Here is a 20414-nt window from a genome sequence, read left to right as displayed (position 1 = left end):
ATCTTTTCCTTAGTTTGAGATTGGATTCACACAAGTGTTCCTCCTATTCACTCAAACCAAGGCTCTGATACCAACTTGTAACACTCATAAAAATCATGATAAATTTAAACTTTTTAAAACCAACCATTGTCAAAAATTCTTTATAGACATAGTTTTCAAAGCATGCTCAACATCATAGTCTCCCAAGATCATAATTCAAAACATGAGGATGTGTATCGTCACGCCTTCGTATTTCCGTAATCATCCGAAGTACCTGGAACATAACCTAAAACTGTATGGCAATGCTTAGTGAGATCCCCTAAAGTAACAACACATAACATAAGCTTAAATACAGAAAAACATGCACGCGGAGCCTTCAACCAGAATGGAATGCCCCATCGGCCTACAGTCTAATTGGTACACTCACAGAACCTTCAGTATCACTAGTATGCCTCACCGGGCCTTCAGCCTATCTGGAACATTCTTTGGGCCTTCGGCCTGACTGGTACGCCTCACCGGCCTGTAGTCTATCTGGGATCCCCTGGGTCTCTTGGCCTTTAGTTTACATTGGTCCGCCTCAACCCAACCACACACATAAACCATGTCGACATATACATAACAGATAAGCGTACATATAACCAGTCAACAGACAATCAGATAGATCTTAACAGATCACTAAACATATCATCATCCTATCTACCAGGACACAGATCTAATAGATGTAACGCTCGCAGATTCGGGCTAGTCAATTTAGAGACGATAAACGTCAATAATAACTTTTTTATAGATGATTATTTAGAATAAATAATCTTAACCAAGTTTTATTATATGTCACAAGGTTTCCGTACATATAACCAACGCAAAAATCTGTATTATAACAAAGAAGTTATGACCTGTCGAAGTTTCACGACAAAACCGACATGACACTGGGAATCGTAAAAAGTGAGTTTAAGATAAAGTAATTTTTAGCCTTATGCTTCTAAATGAAATTTGTATAGTATGTCTCCACCTATGCGTGGATATAAAGAACGTCAAAAACGGAGCTCATATGCACAAGTTAAGACCTTCCGAAGATGCAGTTGTCTGAGAGCATGACACGTGTCAGAAACTCTAATCTGACTGGACTCACGACGTGAGCATGATTCCTCATGACGTGAAGAGTCAAAACGCCACTTTTCAAGAATAGAATGCAGAATGCATGTCTACGTTTAAGGCTCAAGACGTGAGCATGATTTCTCACGACGTGAGGAGTCAAACGGACATTATTCAAGCCTAGAATGCAGATGGCGAAGCTAGGAGGTGATACAGCAATGGCTCACGACGTAAGCAATGAATTCTGACGACATGAGAGGCCAAAAATCAGCCTATTAATATCCATTTCGACCCTAAGCTTTCTTACACCTAACTTTCTTTCTCTCTCTCTCGTTTGCTGAAGCCGTTCCGCGTCTCTAGCCCAAGGATCATGAGCCACTGACCGTTTCTAGTTAGATGCTATCCAGTCACGCTACTAAAGTGAGTGCATAGTTACTTTCATCTTACACATAGATATGAAGTATTTTATTTAAATTACATGCTATGTGTGCATATTATCTATATACTTGCTATCTATGCTGGATGAACAATTTTATACATGTTTTAAATGATTTAAACTATATATGTATTTATATCTTCAAAATATGTTGGGTAAAACACGGGTAGTTGAATGATGAGGGATGAAAGCTAATATAGAGGAACATTAGCAGTATGGACATATTGCCCTATAGGTGAACATTGGCAGCAATGGACCTAGTACCCTATAGATGAGCATTGACAGTTACGCCACAACCAATAGATGTTTTCGATCTACGCTATACTCTAAACATCCTAGAAGTTGTGCTCTAAGGATAGTATCATGGCAGCTGCGCCTAATAGAGAACATCATAACCATGGCAGTTGCTCCTAAAGGACAATACCGGCAGCTGCGCCTCATAGAGAATGTCACAATTCTAGCAGCTGCACCTAAATGATAATCTTAGCAGTTTTGCTTGACATCTATGTCATTGATAATGATGGACTTCATGCCTATTCATTAGGATAATCCTTATGAATGAATGAACGAGGACTAGCTAATTCTTAGGGTAGATCCTTAATAATAAAGAAGATAATGGGGATGGGTAATTGGGTTAATTGTTTCATGATTAAAAATAATAATTATATTATTGTGGGTTGAAAACCCTATGTACTCAACAGGTTTCCCAACCTGACCAACTCAGTTTATTTGTATCACAGATGTCGATAAGAAGCTACTTTACACTGAGAGATTAAAGGAGGTGTAGATCACAAGTGTAAATAAATGTATGTTCTGTTTATGCTTATGTTTCAGTATTAACGATGACATCCCAAAGTTTTAATATGAACAAAATACATTTCTTCGGAAATGCTTTGATAATATATTTATGATGTTTTTTTGGGAACAAATTGAACAACACTTTTCTTTAAAAGGATACTCTGATTTTTAAAATAAAGCATAAACAAATCGGTCTTTTCTGGCCGTGAAATTGGGGATGTCACAACATATCACTATAACATACCAACATGTGATAAATCATGATAGCAATCCAATGGGCCAGCCGTGGTGCCTTCGACCCAAAAGTACACTGAGGAAAACTCACCTCACAAACTGAACAGAAGCTGATGTGGTCCGGACTCTGAATCTCAGATCTCTAAACGACACCTAATCCCACCAACGACAAATTCCATAAAATCCCAAAATACCCTCAACATCAAACTTGGTCAAAGTCGACTAGTCAAACCCACTAAGTCAACTGAGAGAACCCAGCCGAGTCAACCCAACCGAGTCAACTCACCCGTGCTGACCCAATGCGAGTATGTGGGACGTACTCCGGAGGTATGTTGAGTATACTTCAAACCCTCGCAGTTGACCACCATGGTTGTGGTTAACCTCGTATGCAAGGCGTAGTCCGAGTACTCGGGGCATACTCTCGTATCCTTCAAAACCCAATAAGTCCTTAATGGCTTAACCACTTATGTCCATATTTCAGATCCAAGGCTCGAATACACTCTAGAGTCATAACGTTTCCAACTTTATGAATTTACATACCCATTAAGTGCTTAACTGAAGGTTTTAATCCATTAAGACCTTCTACAAGATGCATAGACTTCATTTTTATCACTTAGGACCCCTCCTAGGATCCCTCCTTTTATGACTTAGGACCCCTCCTAGGTTCTGAAAGGACAAATCAAATCGTTAAGAACATGACATGCTCAAGGTAAGACATTTAGGACCAAAAAGTATCAATAAAACACCTATTTCTAGATCTACATGATTGAAAGATCAAGATGTAAGCTTTATACCTTTGAAGGGTTGCAAATGAAGAGTACATCCCAGATCCAAAGTGATTCACTATCCAAAGACGATATTGGCTTCCTTCCTTCTTCTAAGCACACAAACACACACTTTTAGGCTAGAAATGGCCTCCCAAAGAGAACTAGGGCTTCAAACGCAATTGAGAGGGTGGAGGCTATGAGGGTGAAGGGAAATGAGGCCATAACGAAGCTTAAATACCATCCAAACCCTAAAAATAGGATTTCCCCATTTAGGAAGTACGACCGGCATAAATGATGTACGCTTAGCGTACACTACACACGCACGGCGTACTCTGATGCCTTAAATTACCAATATGCCATTAAGGCCTTTTTACACACAATTCCTGAAGTTTGGGGCCAAATGCAATATGAATGAATTAAAGGGTTGAAATTTTAAGTACCTTAACATCAGGATGTTACGTAATCGGTAGAAATGTCCTCCTTTTATTTCCTTGGGATAACACCTAGAACACTATCAATTGTACCTTGAGTACAAATACCAACTAATAAGTAGATATTACATTTTCTTTATAAGATTTTGTATGGAAAGGCTTCATCTATATCTTACTGAATGTTTTCTGTATTTAAAGACTATGTTGGACTAAAGCTTTTAAACCCAAACTCTACTAGATACATATTTATATAATAATCAAAATGTGGCTAAGATTATTATATGAAAACCCACCAAGAATAAGTTTTCTTATTCTTTTGATTGTTGAGTTCATAGAAAGCGAGCTTCTAATGACAAAGCGAGTGGTAGGTAAGAACCATAACCTGATGTAGTTACAGTTGCCACTAGTTTTTAACTTGGGATTGTTAAACTTGAATAATAGATATTCACAAATACAAATTGTTTGCATTAGTGGTAGAAATCATCTTTGACTTGAGAATTGTGGAATCTCTCATTAATTAGCTTTTTTGATGGTTTATGGAAAATCCATCAAATACCAAGATTCTATGTCAGATCTCGAATCCGATTAACAACTTAGAGTCATGAACATGATACGTAATCCATACATTATAATCAAGTATGGTCTTGATTGAACTTTCTCTTTATAGAAATGCTAGAATAAGATAGTGATTCTTCTAGAAAGAATACATTACATGGATAGCCATAAACATTTAAAGCAAGGTTTTTTATAAAAGGATTTTCTCATAGGCATGTCGTTGACTATGTTCTGTATCATACTCTTGACATTGAATATTATCAAACATTTTTCACAAGTGGCTATAATTAGGTCAACAAGGATATTGTTTACTGTAAATTCATATTCTCAATATGAGATATAGCAAATAGATTTCAAGAAAGACCATTTTTCTTGATAGAAATCTACTAGAAGATATCTATATTGATTAGCTTGGAGGTTTTATTAATCCATGTTATCCTAACAAAATGTGTAGAGCTTAAGATCTACTTGTGGATATATAGAAAACATCTCAATGTTGCAATCATCATTTTAATGTAAAACCACAAGGTATGATTTTATCATAATGTATATAACATATGTGTTTACTAAGAACTAGTACGAGCATAGTGAAATTCTTAATCTTATATCATAATGTTCACATTGTCTCAGAATGTGCTTCTAAATGAAAGACTTAGGAAAAACAAGATACATTCTTCGAGTATAAAATCTAAAAGGATAGATAAAATGAATGTTAAAAGCTTTATATATTTATGAATATATTGACAATATCTTGAAAGAAATCAAGATAGAAGATTCCTTTGGGGGAACATTAGAATTGTAACATGGCACTGAATTTGATTTAACATCAAAAGGAACATGGCTCATAGATTTGAAATAGATGAAATGACTTGTATTCAATTTTCTTAGTGAATGAATCCATCATTTAGGCCATATTATGCAAAAGACTTGGTATATGATCATGCTATAAGCATATGATAATATACCAATTGAATACATGGTTAAGTCGTTGGTTGACTATAGGAATATTCTATGAGTACTTTAGAAGAACTAAGAGAATGTATATGAGACAATTAGTTTAGAATAAAATCTTCATATAAAGAGCTACATAATATTCTGATTTCTAATAAAATATAGATAAATATGAATTATCATTGTATTATAACTTCATTGTGGGATGAAGAGGAAGTTTAGTTGGAATGAGGTCCAAGCAAAACGAAATGACACAATCTATTACAAAATAAGAATACACTACTTTAGAAGTTGAAATCTAATATGATTGTATGAATGAGATCATAGAAAAACTATGTTGATTTATGATATTCAAGGATTATAAAGAAATATTTATGACTTCGAGAGTATACTTAATCAAGCTAAGAGACTCTATGTCACGAAAGAACACCAATCATATACTCCAAGATATTTAACTATACCTAGAGTAAAGTTAAATGTGGAGATAATAGTACTCACATAATTCATGAAAATGAAGTTTAGTCAAACCAATTAATAAATTACGCTAGGAGACTCTATTTCACGAAAGAATACCAATCATATACTCCAAGATATTTAACTATACCTAGAGTAAAATTAAATATGGCAATGATAGTACTCAAAGAATTCATGAAAATAAAGTTTAGTCGAACCTATTAATAAAATCCTTCTTCTGAGCTAAGTATGAATGGTCACACTTCAACTATAAGACTTTATTATTCTAGAAATGGGATTTTGATTTGGATTTAGTGTTTGGATATTGGAACACTGTGACAACAACTATTATATAATGTTTTGATATACTGGGATATGATCATAACATCAATACTTGTTGTGTTCTATATTAACATATTTAATCCATGAATAATCTTATTATTCTAAAGGTTCATATTCGGTTATAATTGTGGGAAATAGGTACTTGTCAAAGAACTAGTATTGAACTTACTAACATCAATATCATCTCATGGATTGCTATCATGAATGATACTTTATTAGAAGGTACTATCTTTATATCCTTTATCACATGAGATACATAGTGGGACTTAAGTGTAGCAAGTATGGTGCTTTGATATGGTCAAATGTTGGTCATTAACTGGACAGTTATAAAAGCCAATTCCAGGTAAGGTGTGAACTATGCAAGAGGCTTATGTAGTCAAGATGGGATTTGTTCTTATTATATGTTGAGAGTTAGACATATAAGACGCCTTACAAAAAATTGAACACCATATGAGATTGATTGCGATCAGTATGTCATGTTCAACATGATGTCTGCAACAAAGGGATAACTGATAAACTTCCCTTACACACCAATTGTAGCTTTGGGATCTTTGTGAATTAGGCCTTTATAGAATGGCACAAAGTCGTATGTTGATGGGGGTAGTGAAATGTTACTAGAGGTTTACCACCTTGTATATCAGTCTAATATGAATCTAGCGCAAATGGGAGACTTAAAGATCTAGTAAGCTCAAGAATCATATTAAAGTGATATTACTAATTAACATATGATACTAATTAGTCACACTAAAAACAACTTAATATAATTGATTATTTATTAGAAATTGCTTTTAATAAATATTCAATAAACTCTTATAATTAATTGGAAATTGTTTATTTCATGGAAATAATAATTTTCATTAGCAAGTAACATAATATATCATATGATATGATTTATTAAGTCATGTAAATTATTTTGGACTAAAAAGACTTTTTTCTTTTAGCCAAAAGCCAAAGTTCATATTTTATAAAAGAAGTTTATAAAATTTATAAACTTTTGTCTTCTTTTATATCTTTATAAGAATGAATAAAAGAAGCATGACATTTTGATTATTTAAATCAAAAATAACACATGTATTAAATCATGGGGAACACTTAGACTTTAGGGAGATGATGTGCCTAAAGTGCTAATGACTTAAGGATAAAGAATTAGCTTTATGAAGGTATGAAAGACTTTCATTTTGCCAAGACGAAAACCATGAATTGCCTCTTCTCCCTGTCATCTTCACTCTAGCAAAAAGGTGATGAAATGCTTGCATGCATTTTACAGTCTTTAAGTTCATACTTTCGTTATGAACTTAAACGTTAAGAGTTTAAGAGTTTTACAAGACTAGCATCTTACATCAAGTTGGTTTCATATTGGTGTCTCAAAAGGTTCAAACATTCTTCATAAACTTTCAAGCCTCCCAAAAGGACCCAAAGAACATTAAAGGTTGTTATCTCTTCATCTTCTTCTTTGGTGCTTGTTTTCTTTCCAAACATTGCAAGAATACCCATGGTTGGTTATAAACTTATTTTATATTTTTCAAAATCAAAGTCTTTCGTTGTTAAATCTTATGTTCTTGAAACTAATTTTTGAATAAAAACCCAACATAGACAATTAAGTTGAGGTATGAGTCAAGGATTATGCAAGAGATAATGTGAATGGCCAATTGTAAGAAGGGAAGCGGAAATTGAATATTCGGGGTTATCTCATTTGAGGACATGAAGCAGCGATAGTGGCACTTGTCGAATATGTCATTAGGTTCAGGTTGATGGTTATGTTAGAGCTTCTCCGCCCATTCTAATATGCTAAAGGATTTAGGGTTCGAAGCATGAACCAAACACTAGATTTGGGTATAGTCAGATGAGATTTTGACTCATGTTGATTATGGCTGGGTATAGTAGATGAATGGCAAGACAATATGTTGGGCCCATGGTTGTTATGGAAATGTTGTAAGACTACGGGTAGTTGTAGCTTTCACAAGGTTGATAGACTGCCATGGAAGTGTTGTAAGTCCATGATGAGAGCCGTAGAATTCACCAGGAGGAGATGGACTATCGCAGGAGTGGTTGTTGGATTGTAGGAGGATCGCAGTGCAGGCTTGGGTCAAGTCAGACCATTAATGATGATTTACCACTCCTTGTTAGGAATGAGGATTGTTGGAGCTATGTTGGTGTTTAGAATTTGTATAGCTCTCAGATGATAGAGGCCCATGGGCAAGGTCCATTTAACTATGATAGATTAGGTGAGATCTGTAGGCGAGGCTTAGTTGGTTATGATAGTTGGGGTGAGACCCGTGGGCAAAACCCGATTGGTTACGTTAACTAGGGTCAACAGACCATTCAAACATTTAAGGATGTGCATAGGGAAGGAAGTGATAGTCCTAAGAGTCCAGACCAGCGATGGAATGATGGTCAGATCAGGGCGATCTGCAAGTTTGAGTGTCCTAGCGGATTAGATAGTATCATAGTCGATCGTGAAATAGTAAGTGCATGACTCCTGAGGATGGGACCCAGTAGTAATTGGATTCGTTAAGAAATTCGATTATATTTAGAGTAGGGGGACTCTGTAATTAACGGATTGAATCTGTGTGATAATTAGGCTAGGGTAGCCTTTATCAGTTAGACTCTTGAGTGGAGTCTCGTTGTGCTACCAGACGCGAAATTCTTGGTCTCAGTGTCGGTTAAGGATTATGCATCCCAGTTTAGTAGAATGTCAACATAGATGTAGGAGATATTGTATAGATCAAATATGCAAGCCTTGATTATCAGGATGCGGGTGAAATGTGGTTTTGGTGCTCATGGGCGAGACTCACATTGGCAGTTGTTTTGTTTTCATATCAAATGTTTTAGTTGCAAGGAAAGATCGGGGATTTTGTGTTATCAGTTTTCAGCAAGATAATCCAAGAACGGAAAGGTTTTGTTTGGTTTGGTTTACGGATTACAGTCCTTATGAATATGGGATGAAATAGTTATGTTTGTTGGTGAGTCAAAAACAGTTTAGGGTTTTCAGCTTTTGGGAAGGACAGTTCAAATCATCCACAGTTGGTTAAGGGCAGAGGATTTGGGTTCGGTTTTTCTTCGGGCGTGTGATCTCTGCTAAATTTGGGCCTTTGATGGCAGAATTAGAAGGCAGTCGTCCGCACGAGAGGACTTCTCAGTCCAAATGGGTATCCAAGAAGTTCTGGCAGGATTATCAGGTGTGGCAGAGTGGGTTGTCAGGAATGATTTCGAGGACGAAATCTAATTTAAATGGAGGAGAGTTGTAACACCCATGTTCCAAACTGGTTTAACTTTTTATTCTCAAGGGCTAAAGATGGAATTTTTGGGAAAAAAAACTCTATGCCACGGCGTGGAGCAAGGATGCTCACGGCATGACATTGAATAAAAGTAATACCTATTTTATTGAGCCACCACGACTTGGCAACTATTCTGGACCAATCCCATGATTCTTTAGGGTACCCTTCTAAGCCACTTCTAGGGTCATAACCAACCTCCAACACCCTTATCCCTCGTAGAAACCCTAGCCATCATTCCTTTTGGTGATTTGTGGCCTTTTGTAGCCTTTGATAGCTTGGAGAAGAAGTAGAAGAAGGTGCTCTATTGGTGGATCTTGCAAGGAAACAACACCATCAACACCTCACATTGCTTCTGGACCCTTGTAAGTGTCAAAGGCTCAAACTTTATGGCTTAAAGTGGTTAAATATAGGATATTGTCCCATGTTCTTCATGTTTAAGCAACTTTGAAAGAATGAAACACATAAAGTTGGAAAATTTATGACGTTCCTGAGTCCTGCGAGCAACATATGTTGTAGATCTTGATTTTGGTTGGAGTTCTTCTCATTTGCATGAGCTTTGGTCATTTATATCTCATTTTGACCCAAAATGGATTCTAGACGTGTAATGGACATGTATATCTATAAAGCTTTCACCTTTATGATAGATCTGGTATTAGAAACCCTTCTAGAGTGGGTGGGTTAAGGACTTTTTCAAATTAAGGACTTAATGATTAACACAATGTGGTATTTGGATTTATTTAAACCTAGGGTCGGAGATCTTGATCTCTTTGGGCGTCTTAATGGATAAAGTTGGAAACTTTATCCATTTAGACCATTGAATGGACCATATCTGAGCTTTGGGGTTCTTAGAATCGAGGAAAACAACTTAATCCATTAAGCTGTTGCAAACCCAGCTCCCACGGTGTGGCTATAGGTTGCCACAGCATGGCGAATGGGAAATTCTCGTTTGTTTGATCGTATGAGGGCCACAACGTAGACAAGGAAGGCCACAAGGTGGCAGTTGACTAAGTCAACTTTAATCGTTGACTTTGACCATTTACTTTTGACTTGGGTTGACTTTTGGTCAAGATGGATGGTTTTAGTGTGTAGATTAAGGTTGTATCTTGTATGATGTGATAGGAGTGTTGTAGCAGTAGTTGTGAGGCTTTGAGCTATGGTTTAGCTGATTCGTGAATCAGGTGAGTCTCTTCACTATACTCGGGGGTCCAAAGGCACCAATGTCGACGCACTGGATTATGTTTATAGGATGATAGTTGTCTTTGTGACACTTGCTGATATGCATATATGTGTTTGTTGTCTTTATGACTCTTGGTCACAAGATTATATGCTTAGATATAGCGGTGAAATAGACCCGTACCGGTTAAAAGATATTGCAGGAGTTGAAATAGACTCATACTGGTTGAAAGATACATAAGGAGTTAAAAAAGACTCCAGGGTGAAATAGACATGCACTAGTTGAAAGACACCGAATGATTTAAAATAGACTCGGGTATGTATATTTTGTATGGAGTATTTTGGGGAACTCACTAAGCTTCGTGCTTACGGTTTTATGTGTTGGATTAGGTGTCTAATCCCATAACTATTTTTGGTATGTACTTGATTTGATTATGAGCATGGTCCTTTTGGGTTGTCTTCACTCATGCAACTTGAAAGGATGACAAGAGGAGAGAGAGTAGAATTTATTATATGAATAATAAATTCATACTCGAAAATGGTTTTATTAATATATTACAAGATTAATCTATTATTTGGAAATCATATTATTTAATTAGTATTGATCAAAAATTAATTTGGAATTAATTTGGTGATCAAAAGAAACTGATTAAATAATTAGGGGACTGTTATGCAAATCATTGATAGTTGCATAAATGGGCTGATGGACTCCATAGAGTGGAGTCGATGAAATCCTATAGGGAAGCCCTATAGATTTGGTCCATGGGCTCTAAGGAAGGAGTTCATGGGCTGCTTGTTGCCTAAGTTAGGTATTAGGGTTTCCACCTGAAAACCCTAGTAGCCATAGCTATATATAGGACCCTATACAAGGGGATTTTCGGGCTAAGCATTCAATAAAGAAACCCTAGCTGAAATCCTTCTCTCCTAAGTCATCCTCCTTGCATTGGGTGTTTGTGACTCCATTAGAGTTGCAACACTTGGGGCACTAGGCTTTCAGAAGTCAAGATCAAGAAGGATTAAACTCGTTATTGCTACATAACAGGAGAGGTAAAGATTCTCACCCTAATCATATATGATTTTTGAAATATGTATACTAGTTATAGGGTTGTTTCTTTGGTATTCATAGTTGTATGTTCAAATTAGAAAAAGCTAGATCCAAAGCAATTAGGGTTGCATGTACACCATAGGAATGATGTTATGCTCAAAACCCAACATTATGTTCATGGTTTCAGGTACTTCTGGTACAAAAAGGAAGGGTCCGGCGTGACTGGATGGTATTAAAAACCCAACATTATGCTCATGGTTTCTGCATCCCAAACTTCCATGGACATTGAAAATGGCTACATTAGAAGTCCAGAAAAGTTTTCTCTTCCCAATGGAAAGGGAACGACTGAGGTCAAACCGTTTGACCTTGTCGTAAAGAGAAATGATATGTTTCAGATTGTCCCATGTACCATTCCAAAAGAGTATGATTGTTTCTATTGCCAAGAGTAGGGGCATTGGATGTGAAGCTGCCATATTTACCTGAAAGATCGCAAGGATGAAAAAGTCAAGATGTATGACTCTGCTTCAGGTAAGTCCACTATGTAACTCTGTTAAGTTCCTATTTGTAGATTCTTAATACATGATGTGATAAGATTGCAGTTTGATGTTTTGTAGGATCGAAGAACAGAAAGGAACTTAAAGGAAGAGTGAGCTGAGTCTGATCACGAAGAGATGGATTTCGATCGCATGGTTCGATGATCGGATTTTCGAGCTACTACTTAGGAGTTATGATAGATTTCTTAGGAAAATTTAGTAACATAGTTTTCATTTATAATTGCGTTGTAAGGACTAGTTTTTCCGCACTTTTATAAATAAATAAAAAAAAAAACTTTGATTTGTCTTATTTTATATTTCCTTGCATTGGCATTTGTGAAAATTTATGTTTGTACTGTTAGCAATATTGGAAGTGGATGTGATTCTTAGTTATGTTATTTGTGGTAGTGTCAGAAATTTACCAAATAAGGAAAGATTCTCATCACCCAAGTTTCAATTGGACAGAAACATGGAATCATGCGACTTGCATTGTATAATGAATGAGAACCTTCATCGTTGTAAAATTAAGACTAATTCCATGTTCACATATAGATGTGAGTCAAGTGAAGGACTAGAGGTTCTAGTACACATTGTTGTGCACTGGTCAAGTCCACCACAAAGGACGATAAGACCATTCATCATGATTTACTAAACGTTTAGTAAACATGGTTATGCTTACTTGATTAAGTGTAAGTCTGAATCATTGTAAAGTTTCAACGTATAGCAGAACGGATGAGAAGAATCAAGTAGGCAGAAAGATAAAAGTTTCTCCAATCTAAAAAGAAAGGAGAGTACTTAAGTATCGTGTTTTATGATCATCTTAGTGATTATGAAACCATATCACAATCGATCCTCTAAGGACACCTTAGTGTATTAATATTGCTAAGAAGAATAATCGGGAATTGTTGAAACAGTTAAATCAAAAGGTGAATCATAATTCGTTCCAAAATCGAGTCTTTGAGTCATATTCCAAGATTGTGACTTAAGTGACATAATCTTGAGAAGGTTTATAACACTCATCAAATATGGAGTAGAAATGTTTATTACTCTTGAAAATTTGAAATTGGTAAGTTGTGATGTCTTGGATAAGACAGATACCAACCATGACCAATTGTGTGAAATGTTTGTCTTGATAAGAACCCACACTAACTCTTGAATATTTGTTTGTAAAGGAATGCTTCTTAACAAGAGAATCATATATGTCAAGAGGTCAGTGGGAGTCTAAATGATCTTGAAAAATTTCAAGAACTAATCAAGAGTGAACCTATTGTCTATCACTAGCACACGACTTGAGGTTTATAACCTATCGTGTTGACATATTCTTGTTTCTGTGCCATTCCAGTTGAGTTGACTACGCATGTGAGTTCTGTGAGTTCTCAATTGTTTGCATGACAACATGGAAGCAATGGTAGGCCCTTGTGATGCCAGGTGGCAAGAAGTTAAGATTGAACAAGTTCAGTCCATATGAGTTTGGATTTGTCGCTAACCTCCTCTTGTGGTTATGATAAATTCACATGGATAGGAACACATACACCATAAAATCTAAGTGTCATAAGGTTTGTCTCTGATTTTATGCCATTCCAGTTCGTTGTTCTATATAGGTGAGCTGCTCAACTACTTGGAAGACATGATAGACTCTTATGCTGCTAGATGGCAACAAATAAAGATTGAACACATTCAGTCCATATGAGTTTGGATTTGTCACAAACCTTGTCTTATGATTATGGGTATGACAAATTCACACGGATAGGAACACACACACCATAAAATCTAAATGACAAGGTTTTTCTCCATTTCATGAAAATGATTGTGAGGAAACGCTTTCACTAGGAAGATTTTATGGAGATAGCAATTGTGTAAATTGCATTCTCAAATTCGATTATGATTACGGCATCCCTCTTCATAGTTCAAATTGTGGTATTTGACAATTAGTTTGAACATTTGGGACTTATTGATATAAGTTCTAAAATAGTTTAGACATACATATGAGCTTTCTAATAAAAGGTGTATGAGTTTAGATAAAGTCTTATCAAAGCATTATGTATCATAAATATGAACCTTGGTAATGAAAGTCAATAAGTATTGATTTCTAGAAGTCCAGTTGATTTCTAAGTACATGTCAAATCTAGTCGGAGCATAAGTGTTATGCTGGTAAAGATATAATTATCATGTTAGTGGGAGCATGATTATTATGTTAAGTTTTGTGAGTTAGCAATATTAATCATAGAAAAGAAAAGTTTCAATTCACAAAGTTGCAAAGGTTAAAATGTTGTTTTGCTATAATTAAAGGAGAGAAACTTATACTTCATTTCAAATCTAACAGTTTAGATCGAGAAATTTTAATCAAATTTAGTCAAAGGACATATATGAATGTTATGTTGAAAAGATTCAACATAAGGGAATTCTATATATAGCAATATTATAGCAGGAGATTGGTAAAGTATCATGTCTTTATGTGAGACATTATGTGTCATATCCCATACGCTTTGGGTCTAGGATCGATTGCATATGCTGTAATATTCGACCTTTCTAATTTTCCAAGTGCCTAGGGCATTAACAGGGAAATAGGACCAGAACCGGATATAGCTAAAGCAGTTAAACAACTGTCAAGGACTATCTAAGGTTCGCCAAGTATTAGTCGCTTATGGGTAGTTGGAAGTAAAGTATTGAATGGAACATACAGACATTATTATGAATAGATAGGATTCTATTAAGAATGAGTTGTAATATGGCAAATATGGAAATGTTTCCATAATAGGAGTTGGATATTAGAATCTATGTAGATTAGAAACTTTTATGAAAGAAGGATGTTCAAAGGAATGTACTTTGAATGTGAGACTTCATATCTGTGGAGTTGTCTTGTAACAATCTCCAATAGAGCGCTTTGTAATATCATTGGCAAAGTCTTTGTGACTTTGGTGTTATGTCATTACAAAAGGATCATTACGTAAAATGTTGGAATCTAACATAATCTAATAATGGTAAGAATTTGGTATTCTTACACTTGTGGTAAATACTGGGAATTGTGAAATGATTGTCATTGAAAGTGTTTTCAATTGATATATTTCACAAAGTAAGGACCATAGGTAAACATAGTGTGCATGCTTGGAGAATGGGATGACTAGTGTTTTTTATTCAAGTATTAAGTTGATTATCCAAAACATTATACAATGAATAACGTGTAATCAATATGGTGATTAAATAATAAGTGTTTTATTTATACTCAAAAGTGTTGAGATCATATTAGATTCTATTATTCTTGTGTTTCACTTTACATGTTTTGACTTCCCGAATAATAAGATTATTCAAACATCCACAGCCGATCATACATTGGAAGTAGGTATTGAGGCAAGATTGTCATGAATTGGCTTGTAGATTGTCTAAAGCGTTTAGACATAGAAAAAGTTTGTTGCAACGTTCATGAGTGCTCATGAAATAAGATTTGAGTATTAGATTAAACCCATGCTCATGTGAATCACTTCATGGATTTTATCACGAGTGATTATGAGACGATAACATCTTATATTCTTGAAACGGAGAGATATGAGTTGTTGTTTACAAGTTGGTTCCACATTGATAATTCGGAAACACATCAGTAACTTGATGTTATAAAACATATTATTGTGTGTGATTTTATGAGTAAATAGTGCAAGCATATGAGTCAAAGTTTATATGTTCCTTCTAACCAAAGTGGGATAAAAGCGATATTTGTGGGCCCCTCGATGATTTAGTGATGACACCCAAAGCTCTTGGCCAAGCCTGGACTAAGTTGATGTGTTCAACTGAAGTCTATTATCAGTCGTCTTAAATCGGAAATCGGGAAACAACACATAGACAAAGAGAATGATTGTAATCCATGTCTTATGTCTATATGATATCTTGAGAATAGAGTAATATATGATCCCTTATCTAACGGATGCTTTACTGATAAGATTAGAGTTTGACAACAACTTTTGAAAGCTACGATTGCTAATCAAATTCTGAAGTCGTACTTGTAATAATAGTTATTAGACTTATCCAAGTGGGAGACTGTTGGATTAGGTGTCTAAGCCCATAACTACTTTTGGTATGTACTTGATTTGATTATGAGCATGGTCCTTTTAGGTTGCCTTCACTCATGCACTTTAATAGGATGACAAGAGGAGAGAGAGAGAGAGAGAGAGAGAGAGAGAGAGAGTAGAATTTATTATATGAATAATAAATTGATACTCGAAAATGGTTTTATTAATATATGACAAGATTAATGTATTATTTGGAAATCATATTATTTAATTAGTATTGATCAGAAATTAATTTGGAATTAATTTGGTGATCAAAAGAAACTGATTAAATAATTGGGGGACTGTTATGCAAATCATTGATAGTTGCATAAATGGGCTGATGGACTCCATAGAGTGGAGTGGACAAAATCCTATAGGGAAGCCCTATAGATTTCGTCAATGGGATCTAAGGACGGAGTTCATGGGCTGCTTGTTGTCTAAGTTATGTATTAGGGTTTCCACCTGAAAACCCTAGTAGCCACAGCTATATATAGGACCTTATACAAGGGGATTTTCGGGCTAAGCATTCACGAAAGAAACCCTAGCCAAAATCCTTCTCTCCTAAGTCATCCTCCTTGCATTGGGTGTTTGTGACTCCATTAGAGGTGCAACACTTGGGGCACTAGGCTTTCAGAAGATTCTAACCCTAATCGTATGTGATTTTCGAAATATGTATGTAAGTTATAGGGTTATTGCTTTGATATTCATAGTTGTGTGTTCAAATTAGAAAAACCTAGATCCAAAGCAATTAGGGTTGCATGTACACCATAGGAATTATATTATGCTCAAAACCCAACATTATGTTCATGGTTTTAGGTACTTCCAGTACCAAAAGGAAGGGCCCGACGTAACAGTATAGCATCCCCAAAGATTTTTCCACATTGACTATTTGTGATTTAACTATGATGTTTAAATGATATATTCACTCTAATTGGTTTTGAAACAACTCGCTTGTATGGTTTATTGTTTTTAAAATAAAAATTTTACTATGAATTTTTGGAACGTTACACACTGAATTATATACTAAAAACTCACCATCTTTATTGTTTAAATTTTTTAGGCCATGTTTTTTATCGAAAAAAAAATCTAATTTACCAAAAATTCATAATTCCTTTTATCTTCTTTCCATAGACATTCATGATGATATATAAAAAAACAAACTTTTTTTCAGAGAAAAACTCATTTCATTTCGTTGTTTTTTTTCAATATTTAGGTTCATTTTTTATCCCAAAAAACTAAATATACCAGATTTCTCTATTTTTTGTCCTCTGTTAATATATTGTTGAGTCAAATTTTATTGTAATGTGTCGAAGTTTGTTGAGTTAGTTTCGTTAGTTTTGTAATCTATTTACTAAGACATTTTTAGTAACAAAGTCTGAATGTCGAGTCCTTAGTATTTTTTGTGTACTTTCAATTCACCTATAAATAGGAGATGTACTCTAAGATAGATAGAACTGCCGCGTGTAATTCTGTCTAATACTCTTTGTGTACTTTGAAAGTATAATCAAGCTGAAACAAGATCTTATTTACTTCTCAGTGTTCACATACTTTGATTACTCTGATTTCTTTCATACACTCAATTAATCACTTCTATAATTTGTATCAGAGCATGAATCATTACTGCAATTGATCTAATTTTCATTCTAAATGATAAGTTTTTGAGTCGTGATTTTGATTAAAAAGTTTCCGCACTTTTTGCGGTTCTGAAAATCATCTCTGATCTTCAGTTGTGATTTGATTCTACAAGTGATTTGTTTAGTCAAATGATCGATTTGGAATTCCGGATCAATTCATTCATTCATCTATGAAATTCATCAGGTTTTTCTGAAAATCACATCCATACTTTCATGGCGAGCATTAACATGAATACGATGTCCTCTTTTTCTCATCTGCTAGGATCTTCAACAAAGATTCATATGCTAATTCTGGATTATTATGATCAGTGGGTTGATCGAATGGAAGATTATCTGAATGGACTATATGAGGAGTTGTGGAATTGCATTTTTGGAAATGTTCATCCTCCTTCGAATGTTCAAACCATTGGTTCATCGCGTTCAACTCAAGCTGTTAGTGAACAATCTACGAGGATGAAGAACAATGAGAAAAGATGCATGAGGGAACTGCGAGGTGCATTGCCACTTGTTGTTTACAACTATGTGCGTGGTTGTAAAACTGCTAAAGAAATCTGGAATACTCTCAAAGAGAAGTTTCATGGAAGTAGGAAGACGAAGATTAATTATGTGAAACAATGCTTAGTTGAGTTGAAAGATTTCAAACAACAAGATGGTGACTCCATTGAAGGATACTATGATCGTTTGAACGAACTCATCTACAGATGCAATCATTATGGAATCACAAGGTCAACCATGGAGTTCAATCTCACATTTATTGTGGGACTTCATAAGGAATGGAGAAGCGTTTGCATGATGGTGAAAAATCAACAGAGTTTCGATAATTCAACCTTGAATGATCTTTACAGCTTGTTGAAGACTCACAAAGGAGAAGTTAATGAAATAGCTGAGGAGAGAAAAATGAGTTTGGGAGGTCCATTAGCGTTGGTTTCGAAAGTTGTTGAGCAAGAGACACTTGAGAAAGAGAATTCTAATGAAGAAGATTTTTAATGAATTCTGATGATGAGGCTATTGCTTTTTACTCTAACAATAGAGTAAAGAAGTTTTTCAAGAAACCTTTTAATCCAAAGTCGAAACCAAATGATGGTAAAGGAAGTTTTGTCAACAAAGTTTTGAGTGATGATAAGAAAAAGGTCGAAAAGAATGCTATGAAGGGTGATGATGCAAAAGTTGAAAAGAAGCTCAAATGTGACTCTAGAATCGATTATCATTATTGCCACGGTGAAAATCACATGGCTAATGACTGTATGCTTCAAAAGAAAGATGAAAAGAAGAACAAGGTGAAAGACGAAGCATACTATGTTGAACATCTGGAGGAAGTTCAAGCAAAAGCTAAGGGAATGTCTTTAGTTTCTAGAGGTGAAGGTGAAAATGACGGTACTTATCAAATCTGGTCATCTGGATCAGATGATGAGGAGATGCGTAATCCTATGCATGGAGCAATGTATGCAAGGTTCGAGGAAAAGGATGAAGAAGTGGTGACTGGTCGTTGTTTCGTGACCAAGGGTGGAGATAAATCGCCAATGACTACCAAGGAACGTTATATTCTTCAATATTTTAGTATTCCTTTACAAGCATATGATTCTGAGATAATTGCTTTTGATGATATTGTTGCTTATTTCGATACTCTTGTTGTGCCTGCTAGTAATGAGGCTAAGAAATATAGTATACAATTGCTAGAGACTCAAAAGTTGTTGGATTCGAAAAGAGGGAGGTTTGAGTATCTAGAACTTCAATTGAAAAATCTTAGTTGTGATAGGGAAAATTTTGACAATGATGTGAGGATGTTATTAGCACAAAGAAACATTTATTGTAATTCTGCTAAACGTCTATATGTGAAATTAACTGCATTGCATCATTCATCTGATATAAGCAAAGAACAACATAGGAATTTATTACCTTTTCTAGCTTTCAAAAGAGAAAAGGTTGATAGCATATCTTATGACTGTGAAAAAACCATAATAGAATTCGACAGAATTCCTGATAATCGATTTACTTATGGTATTGTTAAAATAGATGAATATCTTGATGCCGGTGAACTTGTTGAAATTGAATGACACATTGACCAAAAGTGGACAACTAAAATTTTTAAAAAGAACTGAGAATTCAAAATCTGACTCTCAATCTAATTTCACTGATATCGATGATAATTCTGATAGTTTTAGTGAAATCGGTGAAATTGAGGAAGAGGAAAGTGTCGATTGTTCTCAGTTGTCTGTCATTAATGTCATATCTATGTCTAAAGGCAAAGAAATATGCAATGATGGTTAAGATTGACACTGACAAACTCTCTACTTCGAAAGTTTTTGATTTCGATCATGTGAGTGTCAGAGATAGTCAAACTGATAGTTGTGATGATGAGGACGAGGATGAGATTTCGAAATATCCTAAGTCAGAAAAGAATGTTTCAAAAGAAACAGTCATTCCTTGCATTGTTGTTGATCAAGTGTATGGAGATACTGAAAATTTCAACAAAGTGACGACTGAAAAAGGTATTCATTATCTTGAAACAAATACGGTTGTGTATCCGAATTTCAAGTGCACAGATGATATCATTTTTCCAAATCAAGTGTTTGTCACTACTGGGAATATTGATAACATTAAATCGGAATTTAACAAGATGGTTGAAGAAGATAACAAGAATACATCAGATGAATGATTCTTTTCAAATCAAAG

This window comes from Lactuca serriola, chromosome 5 (assembly GCF_051521515.1).
Source record: "Lactuca serriola cultivar US96UC23 chromosome 5, Lser_US96UC23_V15, whole genome shotgun sequence".
NCBI lineage: Eukaryota > Viridiplantae > Streptophyta > Magnoliopsida > Asterales > Asteraceae > Lactuca > Lactuca serriola.
This window is presented reverse-complemented; position numbering follows the sequence as displayed.